At 45.8% G+C, this 17,992-nt stretch overlaps 1 protein-coding gene across 1 annotated transcript in view; it reads left to right on the plus strand.

The window, feature by feature from the left end:
• The window catches only part of LOC126212696 (circumsporozoite protein-like), a 57,618-nt gene that overhangs the window by 38,954 nt on the left and 672 nt on the right, over positions 1–17,992 (plus strand). The gene's annotated exons all lie outside the window — the stretch shown is intronic.

Below are 17,992 nucleotides of genomic sequence, written 5' to 3' on the forward strand. Positions count from 1 at the left end.
TGCGTCACATGACAGGAATATGTTGTCGACCCACCTAACTTGTACACTTGGCGAATGGGTAAAAAGATTCTTCTACCTTGCCCGATTTAGGTTTTCTTGTGGATGTGATAATCACTCCCAAAAAAGTGATGAAAACATAACGGACGGACAGATAATAATTGTCTGAAAATAAAAAATTAAACTTTTCACTCGAGGGAAGACTTGAACCAAGGACCTCTCGTTCCGCTGCTGCTCACGCTAACCACGGGACCACGGCGCTCCTTAGCTCACACTGTCCTTGATGTTGCTGATGTTGCACATGGACTACTCAGTTTGTATATTTTGCTTATTTTTTTCATAGTTCCACACAACCAACTTCTTCCTGTTTTCTCGATTGATCTGTATTCCGTTTTTCAAGGCCTATCCACTGTGCCAACTTATAACTAAATCTGAGGGGGGTGCGATGGGGAGGTTCCCTTGTAAGTACATCACACTCATCCATGCCCGAGGCAGGATTCGAACCTGCGATCGTAGCAGCAGCGCGGTTCCGGACTGAAGCGCCTAGAACCGCTCGGGCACAAAAGCCGGCTTCAGTTTGGTAGTGGAGAAAAGTGTGAGGAGGTAAAAATTATAGGCTATGACGCGGCGTGTTTTTGAATTCGTCTGCAAATACCGCGGTTAAGGATCCCGAATTATTCCTGCTGAAGCCCACACGTATGACACATCTTTCTTTGTTTCTTGTCCAGAACGGAAAGTTAATAGACAAAGTATACGTTGATAATATTGCATAAACATTGCTTCTGAACTATTACTGTTTTTCAGCAATGCAATCCTAAGCTCAAGAGATAATACGTCACACTATTACGTGGAACACTTTACAAAACTTGTATGTTGCTCTGCGTGCAGTCTGAAACAAAGTGTTTTGTGCAGTTTCCAGTTCTAACAACCCTACCACAACAAAGGTCCAAATTTAATAACAACAAAGTTATTACGTGGCAGGTGTCATTAGAGCACAGTTAGTAAAGTCATTTCATGTAATAATGAAAAAATTAGGCACTCATCTTTTCGTGTTTCCCACGCTGGTCTCGTTGTAAAATCATGGCTCAATCGTCGGAAATCTAGGTGGTGATGTTTCCAAGCTCGGATGCAAAGAGGCCTAGGTTTTATTATGCGATATTGATAAAGTTTTATAGATGTGTTTCACAAACCATTCTTGAAGATCACACTTTTGCAGGACAATGGTGATGTAAAAAAGTAATCAGCACTCCGAATTTAAGTTACACTTCTTTTTTATTACTTTTGCTGCAATATCACGTAACACACAAAACATCACTTCACAATACAAAACCTACTTGAAAACATCTTCCTCACTGTTAAAAGTTCACAGTTTATAAGCTGACTACAATATACGTCTCTTGACTTTCTCAAGGTCCGACTCTCTTAACTAACTAATAATCGCCTACGCGCCCAAAAATCAGAGTTACAAGTACGTCAAAGATCATAGTGACAAAAGAAAGAATACACATAAGAATAATATCATTGCAACATAAACATATCGATGCATCAAAGTATCTCTACATTAATGAAATCAAATCTGAATGTTATCTCAGAAATATGTCAACTACTTTACAGAAAAACAGTATAATATTGCTGGTATCGAGAGGTTGAGTTGAGGTGCCATAATGGTTACGTAATTCAGGTACCATTACACAGTCTAGGGTTCTTCAATAATTCAAACTATTACGTTTTTTGAAGTTGTAATACTTGGCTTATTGAATTTCACGTAATGTTTCACACGTAATGTTAAAATCTCACAAAGATACGGGTTGGACCATTTTAGTCCATCATGGGGAATATCTCGAGATAGACTGATTTATGAAAATAGCAAAATTAATATACAAGTAGAATTAAGGTTTCTTTTTGCGCAGCCATCACCCGCAGCACGCACAGAAATATTCGTTTTGTCCATAAAAATCGCTATTCTCTTGCTGCACTGTATTTTATTTGTTCCAGTCGCATTTTGCCTTTTAATTTTAACGCATCTTCAGAGGAATCTAGAGTGATACAGTTCTGTTTTGATGTAAGATATAGATCATAAAACAATTCACGTCTTGTTGTTTACGTAAGCGGTGGTGAAGGTAAGTTCCTATGGGACCAATTTGCTGAGGTCATCGGTCCCCAGGTTTACACACCACTTAATCTAACTTAAACTAACTTACGCTAAGGACGACACACACACACACACCCATGTCCCAGGGAATACTGGAACCTCGGACGGAGGAATTTTTACGTGAGTGGTGATGATGTTGGTTTGTGGGGAGCTCAACATCATGGTCACCAGCGCACGTATAAGTTGCCAATCTTTCCATGACCAGTCTCGCCACGTCTCGAATGATGACGAGATGGTTTACGTAAGTAATCACTAATTTACGTAAAACAAAAGACGTGAACTGCTTGATAATCTATGAATATCAAATGGCTGTGAGCATCTGGCGCTACAGTCTGGAACCGCGCGACCGCTACGGTCGCAGGTTCGAATCCTGCCTCGGGCATGGATGTGTGTGTTGTCCTTAGGTTAGTTAGGTTTAAGTAGTTCTAAGTTCTAGGGGACTTATGACCTCAGCAGTTGAGTCCCATAGTGCTCAGAGCCATTTGAACCATTTTTTTTGAAGCTAACTAACCTAAGGACATCACACACATCCATGCCCGAGGCAGGATTCGAACCTGCGACTGTAGCAGCAGCGCGTTTCCGGACTGAAGCGCATAGAACCGCACCACTCGGCCACAACGGTCGGTCCCATGAATATCGCACATCAAAACAAAACTGTATCGTTCGAGATTCCACGGAAAATGCCTTAAACGAAAAGGCGAAACGAGTCTTGAACAAATAAAAGACAGTGCACACAAGAAAAAGGTGGTTTTTATGAAAAAAAGGAATATCAAACTAGAATTGCTTTCAGAGTATTTGTTATAACTAATTTTTCAACTAACTTTCATATTGTAAGATCGAAATTTGAAACGACTTACCTTAGAAAATAGATTATGGAAAGGCAAACCTACGTTTCTAGCATTTGTAGACTTCGAGAAAGCTTTTGACATTGTTGACTGGAATACTCTCTTTCAAATTCTGAAGGTTGCAGGGGTAAAATACAGAAAGCGAAAGGCTATTTACAATTTCTACAGCAACCAGATGGCAGTTATAAGAGTCGAGGGACATGAAAGGGAAGCAGTGGTTGGGAAGGGAGTGAGACAGGGTTGTAGCCTATCCCCGATCTTATTCAATCTGTATATTTAGCAAGCAGTAAAGGAAACAAAAGAAAAATTCGGAGTAGGAATTAAAATCCGTGGAGAAGAAATAAAAACTTTGAGGTTCGCCGATGACATTGTAATTCTGTCAGAGACAGCAAAGGGCCTTGAAGAGCAGCTGAACGGAATGGACAGTGTCTTGAAAGGAGGATATAAGATGAACATCAACAAAAGCAAAACGAGGATAATGGAATGTAGTCGAATTAAATCGGGTGATGCTGCGGGAATTAGGTTAGGAAATGGGATGCTTAAAGTAGCGAATGAGTTTTGCTATTTGGGGAGCAAAATAACTGATGATGGTCGAAGTAGAGAGGATATAAAATGTAGACTGGCAATGGCAAGGAATACGTTTCTGAAGAAGAGAAATTTTCTAACGTCGAGTATAGATTTAAGTGTCAGGAAGTCGTTTCTGAAAGTATTTGTATGGAATGTACCCTTGTATGGAAGTGAAAAATGGACGATATATAGTTAGAAGCTTTCGAAATGTGGTGCTACAGAAGAATGCTGAAGATTAGATGGGTAGATCACATAACTAATGAGGAGGTATTGAATAGAATTGGGGAGAAGAGACATTTGTGGCACAACTTGACTAGAAGAAGGGATCGGTTGGTAGGGCATATTCTGAGGCATCAAGGGATCACAAATTTAATATTGGAGGGCAACGTGGAGGGTAAAAAGCGTAGAGGGAGACCAAGAGATGAATACACTAAACAGATTCAGAAAGATGTAGGCTGCAGTAGGTACTGGGAGATGAAGCAGCTTGCACAGGATAGAGTAGCATGGAGAGCTGCATCAAACCAGTCTCTGAACTGAAGAACACAACAACAACAACCCATATTTAAAGGAAAAATTGTATTTACGGAAACATTGTGCGAAAGAGCGTGAAGAATTAATAGAAATTCACCAACACGGATTACAGAACTTACACATAGAAACTAATTCATATGTGGTCCGTATTTAGGTGTTATTGTATAGTTAATTTGCCGGCCGGGTGGCCGAGCGTTTCTGGGCGCTACAGTCTGGAACCGCGCGAGCGCTACGTTCGCAGGTTCGAATCCTGCCTCGGGCATGGATGTGTGTGATGTCCTTAGGTTTGTCAGGTTTAAGTAGTTCTAAGTTCCAGGGGACTGATGACCTCAGAAGTAAAGTCCCACAGTGCTCAGAGCCATTTGAACCATTTTTGTATAGTTAATTTGCCGAGGAAAATTTCCACTAGTGCTGTATTCGGAGTACGGCTTTTCCACAGTCGTGTGACTAGGGTCCCCAGTCGGGTAGACCGTTCGCCGGGTGCAAGTCTTTCGCTTTGACGCCACTTCGGCGACTTGCTGGTCGATGGGGATGAAATGATGATGATTAGGACAACACAGAAGAAAAATCTCCGACCCAGCCAGGAATCGAACCCTGGCCGTTAGGATTGACTTTCTGTCGCGCTGACCACCTGTTTATTTATTTATTTTTTAAATACAGGGTGTTACAAAAAGGTACGGCCAAACATTCAGGAAACATTCCTCGCACACAAATAAAGAAAAGATGTTATGTGGACATGTGTCTGGAAACGCTTAATTTCCATGTTAGAGCTCATTTTAGTTCGTCCACCTACGCTCAATGGAGCACGTTATGAAGATTTCACACGGGATACTCTACCTGTGCTCCTAGAACATGTGCCTTTACAAGTACGACACAACACGTGGTTCATGCACGATGTAGCTCCTGCACATTTCAGTCGAAGTGTTCGTACGCTTCTCAACAACAGATTCGGTGACCGACGGATTGGTAGAGGCGGACCAATTCCGTGGCCTCCACGCTCTCCTGACCTCAACCCTCTTGACTTTCATTTATGGGGGCATTTGAAAGCTCTTGTCTACGCAACCCCGGTACCAAATGTAGAGACTCTTCGTGCTCGTATTGTGGACGGCTGTGATACAATACGCCATACTCCAGGGCTGCATCAGCGCATCAGGGATTCCGTGCGACGGAGGGTGGATGCATGTTTGCTCGCTAACGGAGGACATTTTGAACATTTCCTGTAACAAAGTGTTTGAAGTCACGTTAGTACGTTCTGTTGCTGTGTGTTTCCATTCCATGATTAATGTGATTTGAAGAGAAGTACTAAAATGTGCTCTAACATGGTAAGTAATCGTTTCCGGATACATGTCCACATAACATATTTTCTTTGTTTGTGTGTGAGGATGGTTTCCTGAAAGTTTGGCCGTACCTTTTTGTAACACCCTATATATATATATATATATATATATATATATATATATATATATATATATATATATATATATATATATACAGCTCTGAGCACTATGTGTCTTAACCTTGGAGGTCATCAGTCCCCTGGATGGTTCAATGGTTCGGTTCAGATGGCTCTGAGCACTATGGGAATCAACTGCTGAGGTCATTAGTCCCCTAGAACTAGTTAAACCTAACTAACTTAAGGACATCACAAACATCCATGCCCGAGGCAGGATTCGAACCTGCGACCGTAGCGGTCTCGCGGTTCCAGACTGCAGCGCCTTTAACCGGAGTCCCCTAGAAGTTAGAACTACTTAAACCTAACTAACATGAGGACATCACACAGATCCGTGCTCGAGGCAGGATTCGAACCTGTGACTGTAGCAGTCGCGCGGTTCCGGACTGAAGCGCCTGGAACCGCTCGGCCACCGCGGGCGACTTTTTTTAACGTTGATATATATCAATGGGGACAGGTGAAAATGTGTGCCCCGACCAGGACTCGAACCCGGGATCTCCTGCTTACATTGCAGACACTGTAGCTATCCTTCTATCCTGTTTTTTTACACCGAGCGAGGTTGATTTCCCTAAATCGTTTCAGGCAAATGCCGGGATGGTTCCTCTGAAAGGGCACGGCCGATTTACTTCCCAATCCTTCCCTAACCCGAGCTTGCGCTCCGTCTCTAATGACCTCGTTGTCGCCGGGTCGTTAAACACTAACCACCTAACCTAACCTATCCTTTTTTTTTTATTTTAAGGAAGAAATAATTGCCAGCCTTTGGATTTGACTTATAATACAGTAGCGAGGGTGCTACCACTCAGCTACCGGTGGCGGACTTTACCACAGTGAGCAGGTTGAGGTGGATGTGGGTCGTGGTAGCTGTTGAAAGATGAAGGGGCCAGCTGAGGATAGACTGCCTTCGAGATCTGCTTCAAACCAGTTTTCGTACTGAAGCCCACTCTACAATGACAGACACACATTAGACCCGTGGTGGGACGCCAGCAGCACCGACACATGTAAACAAAGGTGACATGCAAAGATGGCGCCTTAACCGCGCTCTCGCCTGTTACAAGCCAGGGGGGAGGAGCCATTCGGCGTGTGGCGTTGCCTCGGCAGAACTTGGCGTGTTCGGCATTCATTGACGGATCGCGTGCGCTACGCGAAGCGCGAACCAGCTGCTCGTCGGCTATGGCGCGCACTTTCCGTGTGTACATTCTGCGAGCGAGGCGTCGGCCGAAAAGGTTAACAGCACTGCGTCGCAATGCGTGTGCTGCGGTTGAATCGGTGAGCGTAAAAAACCTGTATGACGGCAGATAAAAGTGCGTCTTTGTTTTACGTATACAGGGTAAAAGCCCAACTCCACCTACAGAATTGTGGTAGCGTAAGGGACGCATTGTCTCCGGTTCTTAGGCCGGCCGGAGTGGCCGTGCGGTTCTAGGCGCTACAGTCTGGAGCCGAGCGAACGTTACGGTCGCAGGTTCGAATCCTGCCTCGGGTATGGATGTGTGTGATGTCCCTAGATTAGTTGAGGTTTAATTAGTTCTAGGCGACTAATGACCTCAGAAATTAAGTCGCATAGTGCTCAGAGCCATTTGTCTCCGGTTCTTGTTACGCATGGTGATTTTTTCCACCGTGTACAAACTCTAGGGATTGATCCATGAGAGGATACGGAGCAAGAAAGTTGTAATGAACTTCTGTTTGCAACAGTCCTTCGCCGTTTCTGTGAGACAGGGTAGTATCAGGGAGCAGGCTGTTATGAAGGACGTACCCGAAATGTTGGGACGCCCGACTTGGAGGAAAATGTGATTAACACTGTGGAAGGCGACCGCCGTGTCAGTACCAGGCAGTTGGCCCATCGATCGACATCGACTCGACTGGAAATTTCCCGTTGTCTAATAGCCAGTCGCCGACTAATCCCATTAACACTAGGACGCCCAAGCCTTTTTTTCTAACTTGGATGCCTAAGGGAGCGGGGGAGGGGGGGGGGGGGGCGTTCGGCGAACCCGCAGGTATTAAATAAGTTTACTGACGAAAAATTACAACTTTCAAAATGGTTTATGTATTTTAACTAAGGCGTCGGTTTATAAATGTTGATAATTGTTACAAATATTGGATTGAGTGAATAAAAAATTGACGTATTACAATACAAAAAGCATGTAGTGGCTTCTCTCACTAGGGGTAAGATAGATACTGCCTACAGGAAAATTAAAGAGACCTTTGGATAGAAGAGAACCACTTGTATGAATATCAAGAGCTCAGATGGCAACCCAGTTCTAAGCAAAGAAGGGAAGGCAGAAAGGTGGAAGGAGTATATAGAGGGTTTATACAAGGGCGATGTGCTTGAGGACAATATTATGGAAATGGTAGAGGATGTAGATGAAGACGAAATGGGAGATAAGATACTGCGTGAAGAGTTTGACAGAGCAGTGAAAGACCTGAGTCGAAACAAGGCCCCGGGAGTAGACAACATTCCATTAGATCTACTGATGACCTTGGGAGAGCCAGTCATGACAAAACTCTACCATCTGGTGAGCAAGATGTATGAGACAGGCGAAATACCCTCAGACTTCAAGAAGAATATAATAATTCCGATCCCAAAGAAAGTAGGTGTTGACAGATGTGAAAATTACCGAACTATCAGTTTAATAAGCCACAGCTGCAAAATACTAACGCGAATTCTTTACAGACGAATGGAAAAACTGGTAGAAGCGGACCTCGGGGAAGATCAGTTTGGATTCCGTAGAAATGTTGGAACACGTGAGGCAATACTAACCTTACGACTTATCTTAGAAGAAAGATTAAGAAAAGGCAAACCTACGTTTCTAACATTTGTAGACTTAGAGAAAGCTTTTGACAACGTTAACTGGAATACTCTCTTTCAAATTCTGAAGGTGGCAGGGGTAAAATACAGGGAGCGAAAGGCTATTTACAATTTGTACAGAAACCAGATGGCAGTTATAAGAGTCGAGGGGCATGAAAGGGAAGCAGTGGTTGGGAAGGGAGTGAGACAGGGTTGTAGCCTCTCCCCGATGTTATTCAATCTGTATATTGAGCAAGCAGTAAAGGAAACAAAAGAAAAATTCGGAGTAGGTATTAAAATTCCTGGAGAAGAAGTAGAAACTTTGAGGTTCGCCGATGACATTGTAATTCTGTCAGAGACAGCAAAGGACTTGGAAGAGCAGTTGAACGGAATGGACAGTGTCTTGAAAGGAGGATATAAGATGAACATCAACAAAAGCAAAACGAGGATAATGGAATGTAGTCAAATTAAATCGGGTGATGCTGAGGGGATTAGATTAGGAAATGCGACACTTAAAGTAGTAAAGGCAAGGAAATCGTTTCTGAAGAAGAGAAATTTGTTAACATCGAGTATAGATTTAAGTGTCAGGAAGTCGTTTCTGAAAGTATTTGTATGGAGTGTAGCCATGTATGGAAGTGAAACATGGACGATAACCAGTTTGGACAAGAAGAGAATAGAAGCTTTCGAAATGTGGTGCTACAGAAGAATGCTGAAGATAAGGTGGGTAGATCACGTAACTAATGAGGAGGTATTGAATTGGATTGGGGAGAAGAGAAGTTTGTGGCACAACTTGACTAGAAGAAGGGATCGGTTGGTAGGACATGTTTTGAGGCATCAAGGGATCACAAATTTAGCATTGGAGGGCAGCGTGGAGGGTAAAAATCGTAGAGGGAGACCAAGAGATCAATACACTAAGCAGATTCAGAAGGATGTAGGTTGCAGTAGGTACTGGGAGATGAAGAAGCTTGCACAGGATAGAGTAGCATGGAGAGCTGCATCAAACCAGTCTCAGGACTGAAGACCACAACAACAACAACAATACAAAATACAGATGTGTTCATATACAATAGACTACTCTGAGTCCTCAACTTCAAGGCAAGAGACACACTCCACAATTTTTTCTGAATGTGTGTTACCCACATGTTTATGACACTGTCCACAATAATGTTTTGGTTTACTTCTGCTTCTTTGTTTTAGCTTTTCTTACACAAATATGGCACTGCCCTTTCCCTGCAGGAGGCTGACGTGCTTCTGTTGTCACTTCTTTGATTTTCTTTTGTAGAATAGTCTCCATTGATTGTACAACTTGGTTAGATAACCCTCTTGCATTGGCACTTCTACCTGCAATTTCACTAGTTCCATCCCAGCTTGCAGAAGATAAAGTTTCCGTTTGTTGTGTTTCTTTTCATTCCATCTTGGATGTTGCTGGATGAATATGGTGGCTGCATTGATAGCACAAATGTCGATGAGAGAGTAAAATACAGATAGAGGCCATCTCTTTGTTCCCCTCTTGTAGGTGTACATACGCGCCATTTGATCAGTGGTATCAATTCCACCTTCGGTGGAATTATATGCATTTATCTCGGTTTTATTCTTCTCTCCTCCAACAGTGCCTTTATCTTGGTGCATTATTGACAACATCAGTAAGTCGTTACTTGGTTTCGTTTTTGCTGTGTACGACTCCAAAGTTACTGGAGGCCTACGTGTTGGGAACTGCACTAACTCACTGCAAGTTCACAAGATAAATAACAACTGACTGACATCAACAATCACTTCCTCTGAAAGTAAACCGATTGTTGTGAATATCAAAAATACCAACCAACAAGAAACTAACTTGCGTTGTTGTAGAGATGAGAAATACGAAATCCTACTAAGGGAAATTTTCTATAGCATGGAAGCCTAAGGGGGGGGGGGGGGGGTTGTTGGACCCATAATAAGTTTATTTATTTTTTCTTTCAAAGAAGGAATTTTCTATAAAATATGTTGACAATAACGTTTCATAAAATAGCCAACAAACAGTAACTCAAAAGGAATATGTAGTATGAAAGTTACTTGGGCAAAAGCAGGGGACATAAAAAAATTGTGGGTTCAACGAACCCCCCCCCCCCCCCCCCTTAGGCGTCCTAGCGTTAAGACTGCTTCCTGATGAAACCACTTCCTATCGGGACGGTATGAATAGCACTCGTAGCTCAAATGGGCGATCCGACGAAAACTCTCACACTTTTTTTCCTTACGCTCTGTTTGCGGGTGGAACAGGGAAGGAAATGACTACACTCCGTTCACCATAAGAATAAACCCGATGTAAACAAACACAAACGCGATGATTGGTCAGAAGCCGTAGCACACGTACACTGGTGTTCAAAATGGTTCAAATGGCTCTGACTATGGGTCTTAACATTGGAGGTCATCAGTCACCTACAACTTAGAACTACTTAAACCTAACTAACCTAAGGCCATCACACACATCCATGCCCGCGGCAGGATTCGAACCTGCGACCGTAGCGGTCGCGCGGTTCCGGACTGTAGCGCCTAGAACCGCTCGGCCACTCCGGCCGGCTGTACACTGGTGTTGTTACACACTTGGAAGTAGGCCCTACTTACGTATGAGATATATTTTATGACTAAATTAGAAACTTTAAGATATTAAAATGTGTTACATAGTCATCAACGTTTTTATCACGCTTTAGCTACCTAGTTTCCATTTCAAAATTCGTGTCCAGTCACAGCCTCTGCATCGTTGTGCTCTGATTGTTGCGCTTTTGATGCGCAGTATGAAAACGGCTCAGTCTGCTTCTTGTTCCATAGCGAAACACGGTTAAAAAGTGCCCAGAAATACGTAGCTCTTAAATTTTTTCATATGTTTATATAATCGGCTTTGAAGTTTTCCATGGGATTGTATTACATTCCGTTGACACAGTGATGCCAACAGGATGTGTAGCAGAATCGATAGCGCATTTAACTGAAAATCTATTACCGTTCATGGTGCGCGGGTCAAATCTCATCTACGTCAATCATTTTTCTCGTTCTATTTGAAATACCTGCTTCTCATAATTGTGAAATTCATCATTATTTTTTGTGAATAATTCACGTCTACTTCTTTCTAATTACAGTTTGACCGCGAAATTGCTGTTTTCATTTCAAATACAAATTATTAATTATCGATATTTCATGAAAGACTGTTAATAAAAGTTGCTGAAATCAAAGAAGCATAACAATTTAATTATTAAGGCAAAAATGAATTCGAAGTACTCTTTTATTTACGCTATTTCCATCGCTTTATAACACAGATGTCGGTAAGTGTCGTAGTAACCACGAAAAAGCCATTTTCACAGCATTGAACACACCATACAAATGCCACATTTTTACATTTGTCACTGCACCGATACAATATCAATCCAACAGAAATGATCTGGAGCCAAGTTACGGGATTGGATTTGTCGCGAGAAATAAAATCATTATTACGATATCAGACGTACTGGAACTATTTAACGCACACAGCTTTTTCACAAGTCACTGCCGAACGCTGGTGGGATATACACTCCTGGAAATGGAAAAAAGAACACATTGACACCGGTGTGTCAGACCCACCATACTTGCTCCGGACACTGCGAGAGGGCTGTACAAGCAATGATCACACGCACGGCACAGCGGACACACCAGGAACCGCGGTGTTGGCCGTCGAATGGCGCTAGCTGCGCAGCATTTGTGCACCGCCGCCGTCAGTGTCAGCCAGTTTGCCGTGGCATACGGAGCTCCATCGCAGTCTTTAACACTGGTAGCATGCCGCGACAGCGTGGACGTGAACCGTATGTGCAGTTGACGGACTTTGAGCGAGGGCGTATAGTGGGCATGCGGGAGGCCGGGTGGACGTACCGCCGAATTGCTCAACACGTGGGGCGTGAGGTCTCCACAGTACATCGATGTTGTCGCCAGTGGTCGGCGGAAGGTGCACGTGCCCGTCGACCTGGGACCGGACCGCAGCGACGCACGGATGCACGCCAAGACCGTAGGATCCTACGCAGTGCCGTAGGGGACCGTACCGCCACTTCCCAGCAAATTAGGGACACTGTTGCTCCTGGGGTATCGGCGAGGACCATTCGCAACCGTCTCCACGAAGCTGGGCTACGGTTCCGCACACCGTTAGGCCGTCTTCCGCTCACGCCCCAACATCGTGCAGCCCGCCTCCAGTGGTGTCGCGACAGGCGTGAATGGAGGGTCGAATGGAGACGTGTCGTCTTCAGCGATGAGAGTCGCTTCTGCCTTGGTGCCAATGATGGTCGTATGCGTGTTTGGCGCCGTGCAGGTGAGCGCCACAATCAGGACTGCATACGACCGAGGCACACAGGGCCAACACCCGGCATCGTGGTGTGGGGAGCGATCTCCTACACTGGCCGTACACCACTGGTGATCGTCGAGGGGACACTGAATAGTGCACGGTACATCCAAACCGTCATCGAACCCATCGTTCTACCATTCCTAGACCGGCAAGGGAACTTGCTGTTCCAACAGGACAATGCACGTCCGCATGTATCCCGTGCCACCCAACGTGCTCTAGAAGGTGTAAGTCAACTACCCTGGCCAGCAAGATCTCCGGATCTGTCCCCCATTGAGCATGTTTGGGACTGGATGAAGCGTCGTCTCGCGTGGTCTGCACGTCCAGCACGAACGCTGGTCCAACTGAGGCGCCAGGTGGAAATGGCATGGCAAGCCGTTCCACAGGACTACATCCAGAATCTCTACGATCGTCTCCATGGGAGAATAGCAGCCTGCATTGCTGCGAAAGGTGGATATACACTGTACTAGTGCCGACATTGTGCATGCTCTGTTGCCTGTGTCTATGTGCCTGTGGTTCTGTCAGTGTGATCATGTGATGTATCTGACCCCAGGAATGTGTCAATAAAGTTTCCCCTTCCTGGGACAATGAATTCACGGTGTTCTTATTTCAATTTCCAGGAGTGTAGAAGGGCTCGTCATAAAAGGAGAAAATGCTGCGCCTGGCTGGCTCAGTAGATTCTGTTGTTATTAGACTCGTTAACAACGTAGCAGGTGACACTTCCACAACTGAAATGTATTTCTCGGATTCGGATGAGGAAGGAGCTAAGGGATTACCTGACGACTGACTGTAAGTAATATCTTCAGTGGCTGCAGAATTCAACAGTACGGTAAAATCCCAGCAGTATGCTTTTGTAACAACATAGCTTGCTCAGAAAAACTACCCTGTGTTTAAGATAGGAATTTTCATCATTCTTGCTTGTAAATAGAAAACCATGTCAGGTGAGAACGAGAGCATTTTATGCTTTCCGTCTGGTCACCTAAGAAGCGCGCAGTAGTGCTGGTGTTTTGTCGAACATTATTTCATTCTCTCTCAAAATTAAATGACATTCGAAGGTATATCGTTTCTTTGCTCGTCTCTTTTTACGTCTGAACTGCAACGGCTCACATCATTGCTGGCTAGTTGGACCGCTAGCTGGCCAGTGCTGTCCGGGTTTAATGCGCCAGTAAAGCTGTTGTCCCGCATTATCGCTCACTCTGTGTGCGTGTGTGACACAGCATAAAACGTGTCCTTATGATCGTACTTCACTGTACTGGTCACAGCTTCGCTTCCGTTCCACGTCAAACGAAATCCAATGAGATTCAAGCAAACGCGGAAGAATACGTGGTGTAATGTTTACACTACGTTTATTGGCTTCAAATGGTTCAAGGCTCTGAGCACTATGGGACTCAACTGCTGAGGTCATTAGTCCCCTAGAACTTAGAACTACACTCCTGGAAATTGAAATAAGAACACCGTGAATTCATTGTCCCAGGAAGGGGAAACTTTATTGATACATTCCTGGGATCAGATACATCACATGATCACACTGACAGAACCACAGGCACATAGACACAGGCAACAGAGCATGCACAATGTCGGCACTAGTACAGTGTATATCCACCTTTCGCAGCAATGCAGGCTGCTATTCTCCCATGGAGACGATCGTAGAGATGCTGGATGTAGTCCTGTGGAACGGCTTGCCATGCCATTTCCACCTGGCGCCTCAGTTGGACCAGCGTTCGTGCTGGACGTGCAGACCGCGTGAGACGACGCTTCATCCAGTCACAAACATGCTCAATGGGGGACAGATCCGGAGATCTTGCTGGCCAGGGTAGTTGACTTACACCTTCTAGAGCACGTTGGGTGGCACGGGATACATGCGGACGTGCATTGTCCTGTTGGAACAGCAAGTTCCCTTGCCGGTCTAGGAATGGTAGAACGATGGGTTCGATGACGGTTTGGATGTACCGTGCACTATTCAGTGTCCCCTCGACGATCACCAGTGGTGTACGGCCAGTGTAGGAGATCGCTCCCCACACCATGATGCCGGGTGTTGGCCCTGTGTGCCTCGGTCGTATGCAGTCCTGATTGTGGCGCTCACCTGCACGGCGCCAAACACGCATACGACCATCATTGGCACCAAGGCAGAAGCGACTCTCATCGCTGAAGACGACACGTCTCCATTCGTCCCTCCATTCACGCCTGTCGCGACACCACTGGAGGCGGGCTGCACGATGTTGGGGCGTGAGCGGAAGACGGCCTAACGGTGTGCGGGACCGTAGCCCAGCTTCATGGAGACGGTTGCGAATGGTCCTCGCCGATACCCCAGGAGCAACAGTGTCCCTAATTTGCTGGGAAGTGGCGGTGCGGTCCCCTACGGCACTGCGTAGGATCCTACGGTCTTGGCGTGCATCCGTGCGTCGCTGCGGTCCGGTCCCAGGTCGACGGGCACGTGCACCTTCCGCCGACCAATGGCGACAACATCGATGTACTGTGGAGACCTCACGCCCCACGTGTTGAGCAATTCGGCGGTACGTCCACCCGGCCTCCCGCATGCCCACTATACGCCGTCGCTCAAAGTCCGTCAACTGCACATACAGTTCACGTCCACGCTGTCGCGGCATGCTACCAGTGTTAAAGACTGCGATGGAGCTCCGTATGCCACGGCAAACTGGCTGACACTGACGAAGGCGGTGCACAAATGCTGCGCAGCTAGCGCCATTCGACGGCCAACACCGCGGTTCCTGGTGTGTCCGCTGTGCCGTGCGTGTGATCATTGCTTGTACAGCCCTCTCGCAGTGTCCGGAGCAAGTATGGTGGGTCTGACACACCGCTGTCAATGTGTTCTTTTTTCCATTTCCAGGAGTGTAGTTAAACCTAAGTAACCTAAGGACATCACAAACATCCATGCCCAAGGCAGGATTCGAACCCGCGACCGTAGCGGCCTTGCGGTTACAGACTGCAGCGCCTTTAACCGCACGGCCACTTCGGCCGGCTCTCCACGTTTATTCTTATGATGAACGGAATATAGTAATATTGCAGAGTACCTACTGCCTTGCACCATACTGTGGCTTACGAAGTACGTGCGAGGTCTGTTCAAAAAAATTCCGGAATTTTGTCCACACAATTTTTGTACGCTTACCTTTTACTTACTGTCCACGGTCTCCTTCGAAATACTCCACAGTTGATACACCGAACCAAAAGCCGTTTCCACTCCTTGGATCGCACGAAGCATCGTCTGCGAATTTTCCTTTATCTCACCTATCGTTGTAAATCTTCGTCCTTTCAACGGTGTTATCAACTTTGGAAATAAAAAAAAATGTCCGGAGGGGCCAGGTTTGGAGGGTACATAGGATGCGGCAGTACAATGATTTCGTCTTCTGTGCAGTACTCAGGCACCAACAAGGATGACTGAGCGGGTGCGTTATCGTGATGCGAGAGCCACGAACTGTCTCGCCACATTTCAGGCCGTTTCCCTCTCCCATTTTCTCGCAGGCGTCCCAACATGTGCCGATAGAATCATCGATTAACAGTTTGTCACTGTGGCACGAATTTACACTACTCGCCATTAAAATTGCTAGAACACAAAGATGACGTGCTACAGACGCGAAATTTAACCGACAGGAAGAAGCTGTGATATGCAAATGATTAGCTTTTCAGAGCATTCACACAAGGTTGGCGCCGGTGGCGACACCTACAACGTGCTGACATGAGGAAAGTTTCCAACCGGTTTCTCATACACAGACAGCAGCTGACCGGCGTTCCCTGGTGAAACGTTGTTGTGATGCCTCGAGTAAGGAGGAGAAATGCGTACCATCACGTTTCCGACTTTGATAAAGGTCAGATTGTAGCCTATCGCGATTGCGGTTTGTCGTATCGCGACATTGCTGCTCGCGTTGGTCGAGATCCAATAACTGTTAGCAGAATATGGAATCGGTGGGTTCAGGAGGGCAATACGGAACGCAGTGCCGGATCCCAACGGCCTCGTATCACTAGCAGTCGAGATGACAGGCATCTTATCCGCACGGCTGTAACGGATCGTGCAGCCACGTCTCGATCCCTGAGCCAACAGATGGGGACGTTTGCAAGACAAGAACCGTCTGCACGAACAGTTCGACGACGTTTGCAGCAGCACGGATTATCAGCTCGGAGACCGTGGCTGTGGTTACCCTTGACGCTGCATCACAGACAGGAGCGCCTGCGATGGTTTACTCGACGACGGACCTGGGTGCAGGAATGGGAAAACGTGAGTTTTTCGGATGAATCCAAGTTCTGTTTAAAGCATCGTCGTGGTCGCATCCGTGTTTGGCGACATCGCGGTGAACGCACATTGGAAGCGTGTATTCGTCATCGCCATACTGGCGTATCACCCAGCGTGATGGTATGGGGCGACATTGGTTACACGTCTCGGTCACCTCTTGTTCGCATTGACGGCACTTTGAACAGTGGACGTTACATTTCAGATGTGTTACGACCCGTGGCTCTACCCTTCATTCAATCCCTGCGAAACCCTACATTACAGCAGGATAATGCACGACCGCATGTTGCAGGTCCTGTACGGGTCTTTCTGGATACAGAAAATATTCGACTGCTGTCCTGGCCAGCACATTCTCCAGATCTCTCACCAATTGAAAACGTCTGGTCAATGGTGGCCGAGCAACTGGTTCGTCACAATGCGCCAGCCACTACTCTCGATGAACTGTGGTATCGTGTTGAAGCGGCATGGGCAGCTGTACCTGTACACGCCATCCGAGCTCTGTTTGACTCAATGGCCAGGCGTATCGAGGCCGTTATTACGGCCAGAGGTGGTTGTTCTGGGTACTGATTTCAGGATCTATGAACCCAAATAGGGTGAAAATGTAATCACATGTCAGTTCTAGTATAATATGTCCAATGAATACCCGTTTATCATCTGTATTTCTTCTTGGTGTAGCAATTTTAATGGCCAGTAGTGTATGATGAACTAAGCCTTCAAAGTAAAAAAAAAAAAAAAGCTATCAGCATGTCTTTCACATTTCGCCTGGCCTGACGAGCTTTTTTCGGTCTTCCCCGACCCATTGTGAAGACCTTTCGTCTCAATCTGATAACCGTAGACCCACGTCTAATCACCAGTTATGACTCTATTAAGGAACACCACCTTCTGATTTACGCGATCCAAAAGCTCTTCACGAAGGTCCTTGTCAGCCGTGGGACGAACTTGGCAGCAACACGATGCATTCCAAGATGCTGTGTCAGGTGTTTATGACGTGATCCAACTGAAATGTTACATTCTTTTGCAATCCCTCGGACAGTCAGCTTTCGACTGGCACGCAGAATTTCGTTGAAATTCCTGACTTGAGCGTCGTCGGTAGAC

This window comes from Schistocerca nitens, chromosome 11 (genome assembly GCF_023898315.1).
Source record: "Schistocerca nitens isolate TAMUIC-IGC-003100 chromosome 11, iqSchNite1.1, whole genome shotgun sequence".
Lineage (NCBI taxonomy): Eukaryota > Metazoa > Arthropoda > Insecta > Orthoptera > Acrididae > Schistocerca > Schistocerca nitens.